Here is a 17,616-nt window from a genome sequence, read left to right as displayed (position 1 = left end):
CTATAATATTCCATGTGAATAATTATTTTCTTTTCATTCTTATAGAAGAATATGGCGCGATTGAACCGAATGACGGAACAAGAAATCCAGGAACTCATCAATCAGCGAGTGAACGACAGAATGTTATGGGTCGAGGCTGCAAGAGGTGCTGCGGTTAACCCAAATCCTCGTGTGGGGTGCACTTACAAAACTTTTCAAGCTTGCAAGCCCTCATCATTCAGTGGAACAGAAAGACCGATCGGTTTAACCCGGTGGATAGAAAAGATGGAGACTGTGTTTAAAATAAGTGGTTGTGTTGAAAAGGACATGACCAAGTATGCATCGTGCACTTTACAAGATAGTGCACTCACGTGGTGGAAAAATTATGTGAAGGCTGTAGGAGGAGATGTAGCTTATGATACTCCTTGGGAAGAATTCAAAACAATGTTAATCAACGAATATTGTCCAAGGAACGAGGTTAGGAAGTTGGAAGATGAATTACGAAATCTGAAGGTTATTGGTACTGAAATCACCAACTACAATCAGCGATTCATGGAATTAGTTTTGCTATGTCCTGAATTGGTTCCAACCGAGGAACGGAAGATTGAAATGTACAAAGATGGTTTGCCCAAAAAGGTTAAGGCAAACGTTACAGCATCGAAACCTAATACAATTCATGAAGCTATAACCATGGCAAACGAGCTAATGGATCAGGTCATCATGGATAAGAAAGCATCCAATACTGATGTGAAGGTATCAGGTAACAAAAGAAAGTGGAATGGAAATTATGATCGAGGTAACCAACAACAATCTTTTAAGAAACAAGAAACCACGCAAGGTGCAGGTAGTGGTTCAAGCTTTGGTTACAAAGGACAAAATCCTTTATGCAACTGATGCCACAAACATCACTCTGGCTACTGTAATGTGGTATGCAACAAATGTAATCGAAAGGGTCATCTTGCTGAAGATTGTAGAGCTCTCGTTACAAATACAAATGGTACCAAGACTCCTGCCACCAATGCAAATAGAACTGCTTTGGCTACCATTACTTGTTATGGGTGTGGAAAACAAGGTCACTATAAGAGCCAGTGCCCGAATCCAGAGAAGAATATCGGACCTGCACGAGGGAGAGCATTTGTTATTAATGCTAGAGAGGCGTGTGAAGACCCGGAGCTTGTTACGGGTACGTTTACCATTAATAACTTATCCGCATCTATTATATTTGATACTGGTGCTGATAGAAGTTACGTGTGTAGAGACTTTCACGCTAAATTGAATTGTTCATCATTACCTCTAGATGCTAAGTACATGATTGAGTTAGCTAATGGTAAACTAATTAAAGCCGATAAAATTTGCCGTGATTGTAAAATAAATTTAGCCGGAGAAACATTTAAGATTGATTTGATACCCGTAGAATTACGAAGTTTTGATGTAATAGTCGGCATGGACTGGATGTCCAAAATAGGAGCTGAAGTTGTGTGCGCCAAGAAGGCAATTCGCATTCCTCGTAAGGATAAAACGCCAGTAATGATTTATGGAGAGAAGGGTAACTCAAAGCTAAAACTCATTAGTTATTTGAAAGCTCAAAAGTGCTTGAGGAAAGGGTGCTATGTTATCTTAGCACATGTTAATAAAGTCGAAACGAAGGAAAAAGTGAAGAGCATCAATGACGTGCCTGTGGCAAGAGATTTTCCTGAAGTCTTTCCGGAAGAGTTGCCGGGATTACCTCCATTTAGATCTGTAGAATTTCAAATAGATTTAGTACCAGGAGCTGCACCAGTGGCTCGTGCGCCATATAGACTTGCACCGTCCGAATTAAAAGAACTTTAGAATCAGTTAAAAGAATTACTAGACCGTGGATTCATACGACCAAGTACTTCACCGTGGGGAGCTCCAATTTTGTTTGTTAAGAAGAAAGATGGATCTTTTAGGATGTGTATAGATTATCGTGAATTAAATAAGTTAACTATCAAGAATCGGTATCCACTACCGAGAATTGACGACTTATTTGATCAACTCCAAGGATCATGTGTGTACTCGAAAATTGACCTAAGATCGGGCTATCATCAATTACGTGTCAAAGAAGAAGATATACCGAAAACTGCTTTTCGGACACGTTACGGTCATTACGAATTTTTGGTCATGCCGTTTGGATTGACGAATGCGCCAGCTGTATTCATGGACCTCATGAATCGAGTTTGTAGTCCATATTTAGATAAGTTTGTTATCGTTTTCATTGATGATATTCTTATCTATTCCAAGAGTGAGCAAGAGCATGAGCAGCATTTAAGGTTGATATTAGAGTTGTTGAGAAAAGAACAACTATATGCTAAATTTTCTAAATGTGCTTTCTGGTTGAAAGAAGTGCAATTTCTTGGCCACGTTGTTAGTAGCAAAGGAATTCAGGTTGATCCAGCAAAAATTGAAGCCATTGAAAAATGGGAGACTCCTAAGACACCAATGCAGATACGCCAATTTTTGGGTTTAGCCGGTTATTATAGAAGGTTTATTCAAGATTTTTCCCGAATAGCTAAGCCGTTGACAGCGTTAACGCAAAAAGGGAAGAAATATGAATGGACTTCTGAGCAGGAGAGTGCATTTCAATTACTGAAAAAGAAGTTGACTACGGCGCCTATTTTATCGTTACCAGAAGGGAACGATGATTTTGAAATATATTGTGACGCTTCGCGACAAGGTTTTGGTTGCGTTCTTATGCAACGGAAGAAAGTTATTGCATACGCATCCCGACAATTAAAGATTCACGAGCGGAATTATACGACGCATGATCTAGAACTGGGAGCAGTCGTGTTTGCATTGAAGATATGGAGACACTACTTGTATGGGGTTAAATGCACTGTGTTTACTGATCATAAAAGCCTTCAACATATTTTCGATCAAAAACAGCTGAACATGAGGCAACGTAGGTGGGTTGAGTTAATAAATGACTATGATTGTGAAATTCGTTATCATCCCGGGAAAGCGAACGTGGTGGCCGACGCTCTAAGCAGAAAGGAACGAGAACCAATTCGAGTACGAGCGATGAACATAAAAATTCGCATGAATCTCAACTCACAAATCAAAGAAGTTCAACGAGAAGCACTTACTAAAGAAAATATAGGAAATAAAATAATGAAGAAGTATGAGAAGCAACTCGTTATACGGGAAGATGGAATTCGATATTTTGCAAACCGTATTTGGGTACCGAAGTTGGGTGGATTAAGGAAGTTGATATTGAATGAGGCACATAAGACAAGATACTCGATACATCCTGGAGTTGGAAAGATGTACCAAGATCTTAAGACACATTATTGGTGGCCTAATTTAAAGACAGACGTTGCAACATATGTTGGGGAATGTTTAACTTGTTCCAAAGTCAAAGCTGAACACCAGAAGCCGTCAGGGTTACTTCAACAACCAGAAATCCCAGAATGGAAATGGGATGGTATTACCATGGATTTCATCACGAAGTTACCAAAGACTGCCTGAGGATACGACACCATTTGGGTGATTGTTGATCGTCTCACCAAGTCTGCACATTTCTTGCCTATAAAGGAAACGGATAGAATGGAGAAACTATTACGATTGTATATAAAGGAAGTTGTTTCAAGGCATGGAATACCTATTTCCATTATATCCGATCGTGATAGTAGATTTACATCAAAGTTCTGGCAATCACTACAGGAGGCCCTAGGAACTCGTTTGGATATGAGTACCGCGTATCATCCGCAAACCGACGGGCAGAGTGAAAGAACGATTCAGACTCTTGAAGACATGCTCAGGGCATGTGTGATCGATTTTGGAAATGGATGGGATAAATATCTACCATTAGCAGAATTCTCGTATAATAATAGTTATCATGCGAGCATTAAAGCTGCGCCATTCGAAGCATTGTACGGAAGGAAGTGTAGATCTCCTATTTGTTGGATTGAAGTAGGAGATCGACAATTAACTGGTCCCGAGATCATACATGAAACGACTGAGAAGATAGTACAAATCAAGGAGAGATTGAAAACAGCCCGTAGTCGCCAAAAGAGCTACGCCGATGTTCGAAGGAAACCATTAGAGTTTCAGATCGGTGACATGGTTATGTTAAAGGTGTCACCGTGGAAAGGTGTAATACGCTTCGGAAAAAGGGGTAAACTGAACCCAAGATATGTAGGCCCGTTCAAGATTATCGAACGCATTGGACTGGTAGCTTATCGACTCGAGTTACCACAACAACTCGCCGGAGTACATAATACATTTCACGTCTCAAACCTTAAGAAGTGTCTTGCAAAGGAAGATCTCACCATTCCTCTTGAAGAAATCCATGTCGATGAGAAACTACAATTCATCGAAGAACCAATCGAAATCATGGACCGTGAAGTTAAACAGCTCAAGCAGAGCAACATACCGATCGTTAAGGTTCGTTGGAATGCTCGAAGAGGTCCTGATTTTACTTGGGAACGAGAGGATCAGATGAAACAAAAGTATCCACACTTGTTTCTCGATGACGCAAAATAGGTACAATTTTAAAATTTCGGGACGAAATTTATTTAACGGGGAGGTAATGTAACGACCCGCACTTTTTCGATCGTTCTATACTTATAAGATTAATATTTACATAAATTAAACCTTACCAACATGATAAGCAATCCAAATTGTTGAGATTTATGTTTCCGAAAAGAGATTTACACAACGTTTGACTGTCTAGTTTGACCGATGATATCACGAACTATACAATATATGATAATTATACGTTTGTGTATATATATGTATATATACATATTTAACATGATTAATGAATGTTTTAATATCTCATTTTGTATTAATAACAATAAGTTATAAGTATATTTTGAAACTACTAACTTAAGTTTTCAAAACGATAACCATACGTAACGTTATTTGACATAAATACTTATAACCTATAATGTTTATACATATATCGTATATGTAATGTATTTAATCACTTTTAAGGACTTAAATACATAAAATCATATAAGTGTATTCACAAAAGATAGCTATATTTGAATCCTCATTCTATTTTTCACAAGATTTCTATACGTATATCTAGAGTATATGTACTCGTATCATACCTAACTTCTATACGTATTTACTATTGGTATATACACATCAAATCACCACCTAACTAGCCCTTGTTACTGCCCTAAGGTAGAGGTAATTGCTTTTGTATGATTGTTTGACAAATACAAAAGATTACAAGCTAAAAATTTTGTCTTCATACCCCCTTAATCACGTTTTTATAGGAGTATCATGGATCATCATTTTGATTCATTTTAACTTCCATTTTCTAGCTAAAAACACACACTCTTTCAAGAACCTTAAACTCCATAACAATCCAGCAAGTTACCAAGAAGATCTAGCCATAAAAACCTTACTTAATCACCATAAGAAAACTCTTACAACAACACTTCAAGAATCCTTCCAAGAACACAAACTTACTTCCAATCTTTCATCCAATTCCATCACCCTTTTGGTTCTAGCTTTTTACTCCTCTTTTACAGCAATCTTGTCCAAGGAACTTGAGGTAGTAACTATGTTCATAACCTTATTCGATTCATATATATATAACTATCTTATTTTGTGGTATAAGATTTTAACAACAAGAACATAGTTTGAATATTTTCAAACTTGTTTGCAAACTAAATAGATCCTTCTAACTTAACTTTTAAAATACTTCAAGACCTGTAATATAACTTAAATATATGTTAACTTAACAAGGTATAACTTGGTTTCTCAAAGATTACCTTAAAAACTGTTTTTACGACGTCGGAGTGTAACCGGGGGCTGTTTTAGGTTGGATAATTAAAAACCATCTTAAACTTTGAATTGGAGGTTTATTTTCTGGAAAAATGATTTTTACTATGAATATGTTAACGCATAAAAATTTTATGATTTAACTCAAAGTATAAGTGTTTTTAGAAAAATAATCATTTAAGGTTGTTTACATGATGGAAAATGATTAACTTCATAAGTTTCACCAAAGTTTGACCTATGACCTGTGATTTCGAATACAAACTAAGGTATTTACAGTTCATATTCTTAAAGAGGGACTCTATCCAAGGAAGTGGCAAGTTGAACCAACGAAAACGGAGTTGTAACGAAGAAACTATGACCAAAACGAAATCGGATATCCAAGACTAATTTAGCTACGTGATTAATTGGAAAAAAATTAAATAAATCACATCTTTCTAAAATAACATGATATTTTATATATATGTACTCATAATTTAATTTTATATGGTTCAGGATCACCCGTAAACAATACGAGAAGATTAATCATAAGATCCCATGATTGTACGTAACACGTCATTTGACAACACCGGTACTTTATGTACGCAACACGTCATTTGACAACACCGGTACCGTGGGTCAAGATTAATCTCGACCAATACATATACGATGGGGATTTTTATTTATTTCATTGGGGGTTTATTAAACACCTAAAAATGAACCATTTAAAATTAAATTACTAACGTCGAACTGCTAACTACGGACTAAGGAATTATTAAAAGTATTATAAGTATATATATGTGACGATTGTTTAAAAAGAAAAGGTATTGATATATTATATATGGTTAGGTTTGTGATAACAATCGGAGACCAAGTCAAAATTACATATCTTCAAGACGAAAGTGAGTATATAGTCCCACTTTTAAACTCTAAATATTTCGGGATGAGAATACATGTATTTTATGTTTTACGATATGGACACAAGTAACTGAAAAATATATTCTACGTTGAGTTGTACCACTGGCATACTTCCCTGTAGCTTGGTAACTGTTATTTACAGCGGTATTGTAAACGCGAATCCTGTTGATAGATCTATCGGGCCTGACAACCCCAACCGGACTGGACGACCAGTATTCAACGGTTACACAGTACTTCGTTTCGTGACTACACTTGGTACGGTGTAGTAAGATTTCATAATAAAGGGAATATGCGACGTGATTAAATGTTAAGTATGGTTACCAAGTGCTCAACCACTTAGAATATTTTTATTAAAACGTTTATATATGAAATCTTGTGGTCTATATATATATTGCTGCCGGCATTAAACCTATATCTCACCAACTTTATGTTGACGTTTTAAGCATGTCTATTCTCAGGTGATAATTAGAAGCTTCTGCTGCAACATGTTGAATTTAAACAAGATCTTGAGTATGCATATTTGTATCAAAAATAAAACTGCATATCGGAGGATTTGTAATGTAAAATATGCTAGAAATCGTATTGTTATCATCACATGTAAAGTTTGTAAGTCTAAGATTATCGCTAAACGATAATCATCTTTATTTTGTCTAAAGCTTGTATCAAAATAAGAATTATGGTTTGTAATGTAAAATATATGCAGTTGTTCTTTTAAAAATGTCGCATATAGAGGTCAATACCTCGCAATGAAATCATACGTTATCTAACACGTTCTTATGGTTAAGGACGGGTTATGACAAACACGGTCGAGTGACTAACTCAAACGGCCGACTGACTTTAGGAAACTAACACGGCTCTGGTAAAACTCACACGGTCGGTTGAACTACTCACACGGTCGATTGAACTACTTACACGGTCGATCTAAGGACTCACTCGGTCAGTTGTCAGGACACACACGGCCGAGTGTGTTCTTGACAGGAGCAGGTCGACTATTAGGGTTTTCTAGACAAAAATCGATTTTGCAATCGATTATGGATGAAAAACACAAAACCAACACGTAGACAACAATAGTGATGACTCCAGAAACACCTTTTGGCAATAAAGACACCAACAATAACGTAGAAAAAACAGATTAATTGATTAAAAACCCAAAAACACCAAAAACACCAATTTTGACCCAAAAACGATTTGATCAAGCAAAACCAGAGACTCCAGCTCTGATACCACTTTGTAGACGATTATTCTTAGGATCTTAGGTCGCTTGCAATCTATCCTAGAGGCGGAATACACTAGAATAGGGTTAAACCGAGATATGGGTAGTTTTGGGATCGAATAGATCAAACCTAGAACCAAAACTAGATTAGATCGACACCTAGACGATATATTTCGGTGGTATATGGTGTTAGGGTTCTCTGGAGACGAAAACCTACAACTTAGGGTAAATAGGACGAGTAACCTCAAACAATTAGGCTAAACCCGTATATATACTGCCTACCAGACACACTCGGTCGAGTGTGTCCCTCAGTCGGTCGACTGAGTAGGACAGTCGGTCGAGTGTGTATACACATTCGGTCGACTGTCTGAGCAGTTTAACTTATTGATCATTTAACAAGTTAAGTACGCACAAACACAAATGTAATCAATAGTCTCGAGTAAACATTATTACATAACCGAAATGTGTTAAACATAAAGACAAACAACGGCTGGGGATTCATGCACCAACAGGAACATAATAAAGTAAGAATGCAAACCGCGATTCCAGCAACATATACTAGAACAAACTGAAACTCGGGGAGCAAATAAACACAAAGTGAGCTATCATCACAAACGTGTTCTACAATCGCTTGCATCGATTTGCCCTTGTTTGCAGCTAAAAAGCTCATAGCATCCAAATTGCTCAGCGGAAGATTCCTAGTAGCTGCCTCTACACAACCCGGACACTAAAAGAAAAAAAATAAAAATAAAAATAAAAAAACTTTATTACTAAAGAATTAAATACAACAACCAGTTTCATAAAAATATGTGTTTGAAAAGTTCATCACACTTTATTATTACTAACACGTGAATCCAATAATTATATTCAATATCCATGTCTATCAATAGCATGGTATATTTTATATTAAATACAAATGTTGGCATATATTTTTTTTGATTTACCATGTCTTGGAAACAAATAATAACAAGTAAAAATATTGGTTTGAGTAACAAAAAACTAACCATGTTCCATAATCCAACGCCCTGTTGTTTAGCTTGTTCTTCAAGGCGTAGCAACTCGGTATGCTTGGGAGTCTCTCTTTTACGTTTCTTAACCTATTAATAATACCAATGAATGCATGATTTGTATTATTTATTTTAAAACATGATTTGTATACAATCAAATAGTGGTACGAAATATTTTGGAATTACCTTTGCCCAACCATGAGTGACAACCTCATTCTCAACATTGGTAGAACCAACAAAAACACTGCAATGATCGAAATGGACAGTTGGGATGATATATTCCCTTCGATACATGACATCCTATTAATAATCAAATAGATAAAAATATTAGCTAATAAAAGTATTGAGATTTATCACAACAGTAACAAATAACATTAACTTTTAGGTAGTTTATATAATAATAATCACAACAAACCTTTCCAATGCACAACTTCCTTAGATACTCTCTGCTATCCCATGCAAATGGTTCATCCTTACCACCTGCACGCGCCTACATACAAAGTAACAAAATTTAAAACTATAAATTACTATTACTATTACTATTACTATTACTATAATTATTATGCAAATGTAATTGATTCATCATGAAACAAATTTAAAAGAGTTGCATGTTGAAGTGAACATACTAATCTAGGAGCCGCTAGATGAGCTAAAACGACAGGTTTTCCAGGTAGAATTTTAGTTTTGGTGACTCTTGTAATAATCAAGGTGTCACCGGTTGTAATAATCACCCATCCTGATTTATTATTAGCTGGTTGCGGCGCCATCTTTAAAGATCTGCATATTCATTCATTATAACATAAATCAATCATATCAAAAATCACATTACAAAATTACAAACTAATTTTTCAAATTAACTGTAGCCGATTTCAGCAAATATATTATGATCAGAATGTAGCACTCTTCTTTTAACTTAACCCCATACCTTTTCTACCTCTGTAGCTCTACAAGAACTCACAATCAGATTCTAAGCCTAAGAAAACGATCATAAAATAACATCATGATTCCAAAATTATGCCATAATTCCATTTATAATCATTTAATCAACTAACATTACACTTATAAACCACAACAAAAACACGCTAATAATAAGTGATTACTCAAGTAATCATAATCAAAATTTAATAACAATAAAGCCATTATTCCAACAATATGTCCTAAATCCGTTTATTGTTCGAATTTCTTAAAAAAATAAAAAAAAAATACATTAATATTCAAATTTACATATTAATAGAAAATAAACCTTGTGCGTGAGGTGGATCTAATTTTTAATTCTATCGAGTATCGACCGACTTGACAAAAATATTCAAATTTACATATTAATAGAAAATAGATTGAGTTAATAGATTGAGTTACTAACGGGTTGATTATCTATCTCATGTAAAGCTTTAAAATGATGATTTCAACATTAAGGTAAATATCCTTCAATTTTCATAATAATGATGTAATAATTATATATTAATTTAATTAAAAATATAATACGAAATCTTTTATAAAGAGAAATACTAATATCTTCTAAATTGTAATTTTAATTTTCTAAAAAAATTAAAAGACATTTATTATTACTAATGATTATTATTATTATTATTATTATTATTATTATTATTATTATTATTATTATTTACTTTTAATATAATAATTATAATTATAATTATAATTATTATATTATTAATATTCAAATATGAATTCTTTTTACGAAATTAGTTACGTTACATATGTATGCGAAAATACATGTCTCTATATATTTATAAAACAACGACCAGTTTCTTAGTCAAACGGGTTATTAAAATAAATGACTTTAGCATTTACGTTCACTTAATACATAAAACATGTCATTAAATTGTTTCGTTTAAACAAACCCGTGATTTTACGGGTCATTTTACTAGTATAATATAATACTCTATCAACTTCGAGAATGGACCAATTATTTTATTAGTTATGTTTAATATAATTATTTAAATTTAATTTAAATTGTAATTAAGGAAATATATTAAATGTGTAAGATTAATTCTTATAATGCTACTAGAATTTTTCAAAAATAGTCAAAGGAGAGCCACGTAATAATTTAAATTTAAAATATTGTTTTATATAATATATAAATAAATATAAATATAAATAGATAGATTCAAAAAGCAGATCTTGGCTTAAGATTGTTATTGTCTCATAGACATGAACAACCTCTGATTAGTGGGAAGTAGTTTAGGAGGCTTCGCTTCGCGTCGGGGGCTCCGTTTTAATGTAATTTATTGCGTTTATTTTGTAAAATTATTTAGTATTTAACGGTGATGTCGGTGAAACGTAGCTCGAGTCCAGCGAAAAGATATAGCCCGTTAGAGATTTAGGTGGAAATAGTTTTGGAGGCTTATAGTATTTAATTTTTGGGCCCAAATTTTTTTCGGTTTAACCCTTGAAGTCTTAGAAGGTTGTCATTTTTTAGTAAAGGACCTTTGTGCGTACAACGTATAAAGCAGGGTGTACAAACGTTTAATGCGCGAGAGTTTACTGTTCATAGGTTTTACCTTTTAGATAACAAGTTAAGGAGCTCGCGCTTCGCCGCAGAACTCCAAAGCAGGTTCTAATGAAAAATCCAGTATTTGAAAAAGAAAAAAAAAAGAACCAACGTGTATGAAATGTGGGTCTAACTATTTAGCGTTTTTTAAAAAGCATCCGTTTTGTGAGTAGTTAGTTGCGTTGTGTTCATAAAATTATTTCGAGTTGAACGGTATTGTTGAAAAAATTTAACTCGCGGCGAGCGAGAAGATATAGCCCATTGAAAATTTGGGTGGAGTTTATTTAAGATTTTTTGTGAGAATTTTGGTTTGACGTTTTGCCCCCTTGATTGGTGGGCCGATTTGTATTTTGACCAAAGTTGGGACCGATTTGCTTTTTGACCAAAGTTGGAAGGTAATTTTGGAAAATCGAATTTTAGTATTAAAATAATACTATAAATAGTAAAACATAGTTTTTATTGAATATATTTATAATTATAATTAGGTGAAAATAGTTTTGGAGGCTTAGGCCACTCCCTATCGTAACTAAACTATTCATCCTCTTAACCTTCCACATCAGCGCCACATCAACACCAATATCCTATAACTAAATCATAACTAAACACTCCCTATCATGGCTAAAACAATACTCATCTTAATATACAACGTACAAGCAATAAATTATCAAGTCCAACAATAAAAAGCCACCGGGACCCACAATTCCTATAACTAACTAAACACATCCGTTAAATCCATGGTGAGTGCGGGTAACTAAGCCGTGCCTATGGTTCATTACGGGTAACTACGGGTAATGAGCGGGTAATGACGGGTAACTAACTCATAGGGAGTGGTCTTATAGTATTTAATTTTTGGGCCCAAATTTTTTTCGGTTTAACCCTTGAAGTTTTGAAAGGTTATTTTTTAGTGAAGGACCTTTGTGTGTACAACGTATAAAGCAGGTTGTACAAACGTTTAATGCGCGAGTTTACTGTTTGTAGGTTTTACCTTTTAGATAAATAGGTTAATAAACAGAATTCAAGTTAACGTGTAACCATATTACGTATTACTCAAACTAGTATAAACAGAGGGAGACACCCTTCCATTGGTAACAAGTGTATTGATACATTTTTCACGTAAACTGGAAGTCAATATAAAAAAATTGACCCATCTACACATTTGACCCATCTACACATTATAAAGGAATTTATAAAGGAATTTGTTAAAGTGTTACACTAAATAAGTTTTATCGTAATCATATCATATGTTGTTACTTTCACTTTCTCAAGCATAGTAAGCTTGCAACGTTAAACTAAATATGATAGTTTGAGGGTCGGTAAGTTATTTTTTTTACAAGTTTATAAGTTTTGTTTTACTGCGAACTGTTGTTACTTTCACTTTTCAAGAATGATAAGTTTGCAACGTTAAACTAAATGTGACTGTTTGAAGGTCAGTAACTAAGTTTAAGTATGTTTAGCATTCTCTTGACTAGTTATCAAAATGGGTACCGAAACCGAAAACACATCAAACCAAAAACCGATACCGAAACCGGTATTTCAGTAATTATGTTCATCCCTAGTATCTTCACTAAATAATAATCCTGCATCAAACTTCCTCTCCCTCCACATAGTTCTCCCATAACTGCAACAAAACTATCTATCAAAGCAGATTCCACAATTTAATTTAAAGTAACGATATATTCTTTTAAACTTTATTTTATACAAATATGTAACTTAATATTAAATAGGTATTCAAAAGCTAGGAACTTGCCTTTAATTTCTGTTTCTTGGCAAACTGCTCGGCCTGAGCGAGAAGATGGGCATAGGGAATCCGGTCAGCACCAGATCCTGTTTGAAGCTTTGAAAGGCCAGATTCCAAAAGGGTAACCCCAACGTTGATTTTTGATTCCCACAAAGTTCCAATGAAAGTCTCTGTTGTTGTATCAACTGTTTCTACCTCAATCTGAAAGAAAAAAAAAAATCAATATAAGATTCGATATGGAAAGATAAAACAAAATCAAAGAAAGGTACTTCAGGGTATTATAAAATAGACATCATTTTTAATTTAATGCATAGAACTCCTAACTAATTTTATTAAAATACTATATTACTAATGCAAAAAAAGCTATTATTATCTCAAAAAATTATATTAGTACCTCAACATCCCTCTGCATTTTCTTGCGCCTCATAAGCGAAATTGCTTCATTGGAATAAGGTTCATCAAGTAAAGTACAGGGCATCTAACACCAGAAATCGAGAAAACAATACTACACGAAACTTCAGGCAAAAATAGCTCATATATATGACCACTATGAACATATTCAACAACTGCTTTCGTCCTCATATTACGTTTAAAGAAATCTAACACTATCTTGGCCGTAGTCTGAACAAATTACAGACAAAAAAAAAACGTTAACAAATTACTTTAAATAGTTGAAAAATATCACGAATGGTCCCTGTGGTTTGTATTAGAAATCAAGGACCATCAAGAATGGTCCATGTGGATATGCACAAGGACCATCAGTGATTCAAAATGCAAACCATAGGGACCATCCGTGATATTTTGTGTAAAAAATATTGGTCAAACACAAATGATTGGCTGTTGAGAGGAGTTTCTTACTGCTGATAGATCGGTGACGTGCGTACTCGGAGGTGGATCTTGACCAGAATGAAGGCCTTTCCTATCAGCTTTAGCACGAGATTCGGCTGCAAGAAGATTCTCAAAGTAATGTGATCTTTCTTCATCGTCTATGCGTGGATTGACGATGCCGAACCCGCGAGCAATGATGAGCTCAGTAATGTTAACGCCTGGTTGCTGATGCTGAGTGTTAGATGTAACGGGAAGAACGTCTTCGTTGTTTTCTTTGGGCTGGGATAATAAGAAAACTGACCCGAAACACATTACCACTGGCCCAGATGGATCCTTAACCTTCTTTGAGTATTCCATTGAAACTTGAACCTAAGTTTAAAGAAGAATAATAAGTTAATAAACATAAACAACTTTATGTTCCAGAAAACTATAAAGATAGACATGAACCTTAACATGTATATGTTTTAAAACATAAACATATAATAGTTCATTTGTTCAAAAAATCTGATATCCGATATTCTAGTTTATATTCATGTTAAAATGTTGACCAACTTTGACTTTGACCGAATTTGACAAACACATCAGATTTTGGCCCACTAGCCGATGTTGACCAATCAATTAAACGGATTTTAGAAAAACTTAAAAACAATTAACCGGGAAGTAATCCTAGTTTTTTTTTTACAGCAATTACTGTTGTTATAAAAAAAAGCTAATATGTTAGTATTTTATTAGAGAATAAATATAAAACTGGCATAAAAAGTGGTTACACGTAAACCCAGCCTAAGTCAATAAAAAAATAATAATAATGACATGGTTCATTCGAAACCCGTTTTAAACCACCATTGAAAACACCAAAATCAAAATCTAGTTTAGAAGTAAAAAAGACGACTTACTTGGCGGCCAATTAATCTTGTTCTATAAAATTCCCGAGCATCACGAGCATAAATATCGGAAAATATGGGAGACCTAATACTTGAAAGATTGACTTGTCTTTCAGCTGCTGGACTACCATATGGCATAGAATCATCAGCAACAATCACACAGTCCCCACTAATAACTTCAACTACCTGTACAAATTTTTTTAATTTAATTTTTAAATAAATTACTATATTTAAATTAAAAAAAAGAAAAAAGAACCAGAATATATGTATAAAAAAGATTAAGAACAAAAAAAAGACCTCTCCAGTGAAATTGTGTGATATGGGGGTTGTATTGGTACGAGAATTTTTTTCTTCAAGTGCTGCAGCCTTTAACTTCCTCCTGGCTTCCTCTTCCAACATAATTGCACTCCCCTCGACATATTTTGCATATCCCTACACACAAAAATAGACTTGTACATTTAAATAATAGAATTCAGGATTATATGTGTAAATGTATAAGAAAACTGTAAACATAAACAAATATAAACTTCAACATAGTTGTCTAGAAACATAAACATAACCATTCAATTGCTCAAATACACCGAAAATTTTAATTTATATTCATATTAAATGTTGACCGACTGTGACTTTGACCAACTTTGAACAATTTTGACCCACTAAATCCAATTCAACCAACTAAATCCGAATTGAACCGGTAAATATTTAAACAAATAATGTGACGTACATTTTTTATAAGCTCGATTGCCAGATCTTTTTCAGATTCACCATCCGAGTAATAAACAGAACAAATCATCTTGTCAAACTCGTCAACACCCTCAAGAACAATACAGACCTGTAATGTAAATTATTTCATTAGTTACAATCCCTATATCAGGAGTACATAGATAGCGCAAAATTATATATTATTTAAAAAAAAAAAAAAAAAGATAAAAAAGTAACACATTGCTTACATCTCTGTTTAACACACGCATCTCGGTAAAATGTTTAGCTTGTGTGGTCCTTCGTCCATTCGAAGGTACCTAATTAGAAAAGAAAATGTTATTTAGGTTGTCCCAGCAGCAACGTAAATTAGAAGTGTTCATCGGTTCGGTTTCCTCAGTTTATCCGGTTCAGTTTGTTTGGTTTTGAATATTTTGGGAGTAAAATAAAAAATCAAACAGAAACCGAAACCAAACTGAAAACCGAATTTTAATCCCGTTTGGTTTAGGGTCAAACCAGAAAAACAAAACAAAAAAACAAAATTCAACAAAAGTAAGAAGGCTAACCGCGATTCCAGCAACATATACTTGAACAAACTGAAACTCGGGAAGCAAATAAACACAAAGTGAGCTACCATCATTACAAACTTTTTCTACAATCGCTTGCATCGATTTGCCCTTGTTTGCACCTAAAAAGCTCATAGCATCCAAATTGCTCGTCGGAAGATTCCTAATAGATGCCTCTACAGAACCCGGAGACTGGAAGGAAAAAAATAATAATAATAATAACAATGTGTTTGAAAAAAAAAAATCAGATGATAAAGAATTTAAAATAAAACAACCAGTTCATAGAAATATGTGTTTGAAAAATTCATCACACTTTATTACTAACATGTGAATCCAATGATTATATTCAATATCCATGTCTATCAACAGCATGGTATATTTTCTATATTAAATACAAATGTTGGCATCTTTTTTATTTACCATGTAAATATTGGTTTGAGTAACAAAAACTAACCCTGTTCCATAATCCAACGCCCTGTTGTTTGGCTTGTTCTTCAAGGTGTAGCAACTCGGTATGCTCGGGAGTCGCCTCTCTTTTACCATTCTTAACCTATTAATTAATACCAATGCATGATTTGTATTTAGTTTAAAACATGATTTGTATACAATCAAATAGTGCTACGAAATATTTTGAAATTACCTTTGCCCAACCATGAGTGACAACCTCATTCCCAACATTGGTAGAACCGACATAAACACTGCAAAACTCGAAAGGGGCATTTGGGATGGTATATTCCGTTCGAAACGTGACATCCTATTAATCAAATAGATAAAAATATTAGCTATTAAAAGTATTGAAATTTATCACAATAGTAACAATAACTTTTAGGTAGTTTATATAATAATAATAATCACAACCACCTTTCCAATGCACAACTTCCTTAGATACTCTCTGCTATCCCATGCAAATGGTTCATCCTTAAATGTAATTAATTCATCATGAAACAAATTTAAAAGAGTTGCATGTTGCAGTGAACATACTAATCTAGGAGCCGCTAGATGAGCTAAAACGACAGTTTTTTCAGGTGGAATTTTAGCTTTGGTGGCTCTTATAATCACCAATGTGTTACCAGATGTAACAGCCTTTACTTTCCCCCTCACCCATCCTGATTTATTATTAGCTGCTTCCGCCATCTTTAAAGATCTGCATATTCATTAACATCAAATCATCAAATTAAAAATCACATCACAAAGCAACAAAATTACTACCTCTGTGGCTCTACAAGAACTCACAATCAGATTCTAAGCCTAAGAAAACGATCATAAAATAACATCATGATTCCAAAAATTATGCCCTAATTCCATTTATAATCATTTAATCAACTAACATTACACTTATAAACCACAACAAAAACACGCTAATGATAAGTGATTACTCAAGTAATCATAATTAAAATTTAATAACAATAACGTCATTATTCAAACAATATGTCCTAAATCCGTTTATAGTTCGATTTTTTCTTCTTTTTTTTTTTTAAGTCGGTAAGCGGATGCATCAAAACGCTGTAAATTGCAGTTGCGTAATTTGAAACAAAGAGAATGAAA

The 17,616-nt window shown here is 34.0% G+C and overlaps 1 pseudogene; it reads right to left on the bottom strand.

Moving 5' to 3' along the window:
- The window catches only part of LOC139866503 (ribonuclease TUDOR 2-like), an 86,322-nt pseudogene extending 69,026 nt beyond the window's left edge, over nucleotides 1-17,296 (bottom strand).
- Nucleotides 17,297-17,616: the final 320 nt, after the last annotated feature.

Source organism: Rutidosis leptorrhynchoides, chromosome 9, assembly GCF_046630445.1.
Source record: "Rutidosis leptorrhynchoides isolate AG116_Rl617_1_P2 chromosome 9, CSIRO_AGI_Rlap_v1, whole genome shotgun sequence".
In the NCBI taxonomy this organism is placed as follows: domain Eukaryota; kingdom Viridiplantae; phylum Streptophyta; class Magnoliopsida; order Asterales; family Asteraceae; genus Rutidosis; species Rutidosis leptorrhynchoides.
Note: the sequence above shows the minus strand (reverse complement) of the source record. Positions and strands in the feature narration are given on the sequence as shown.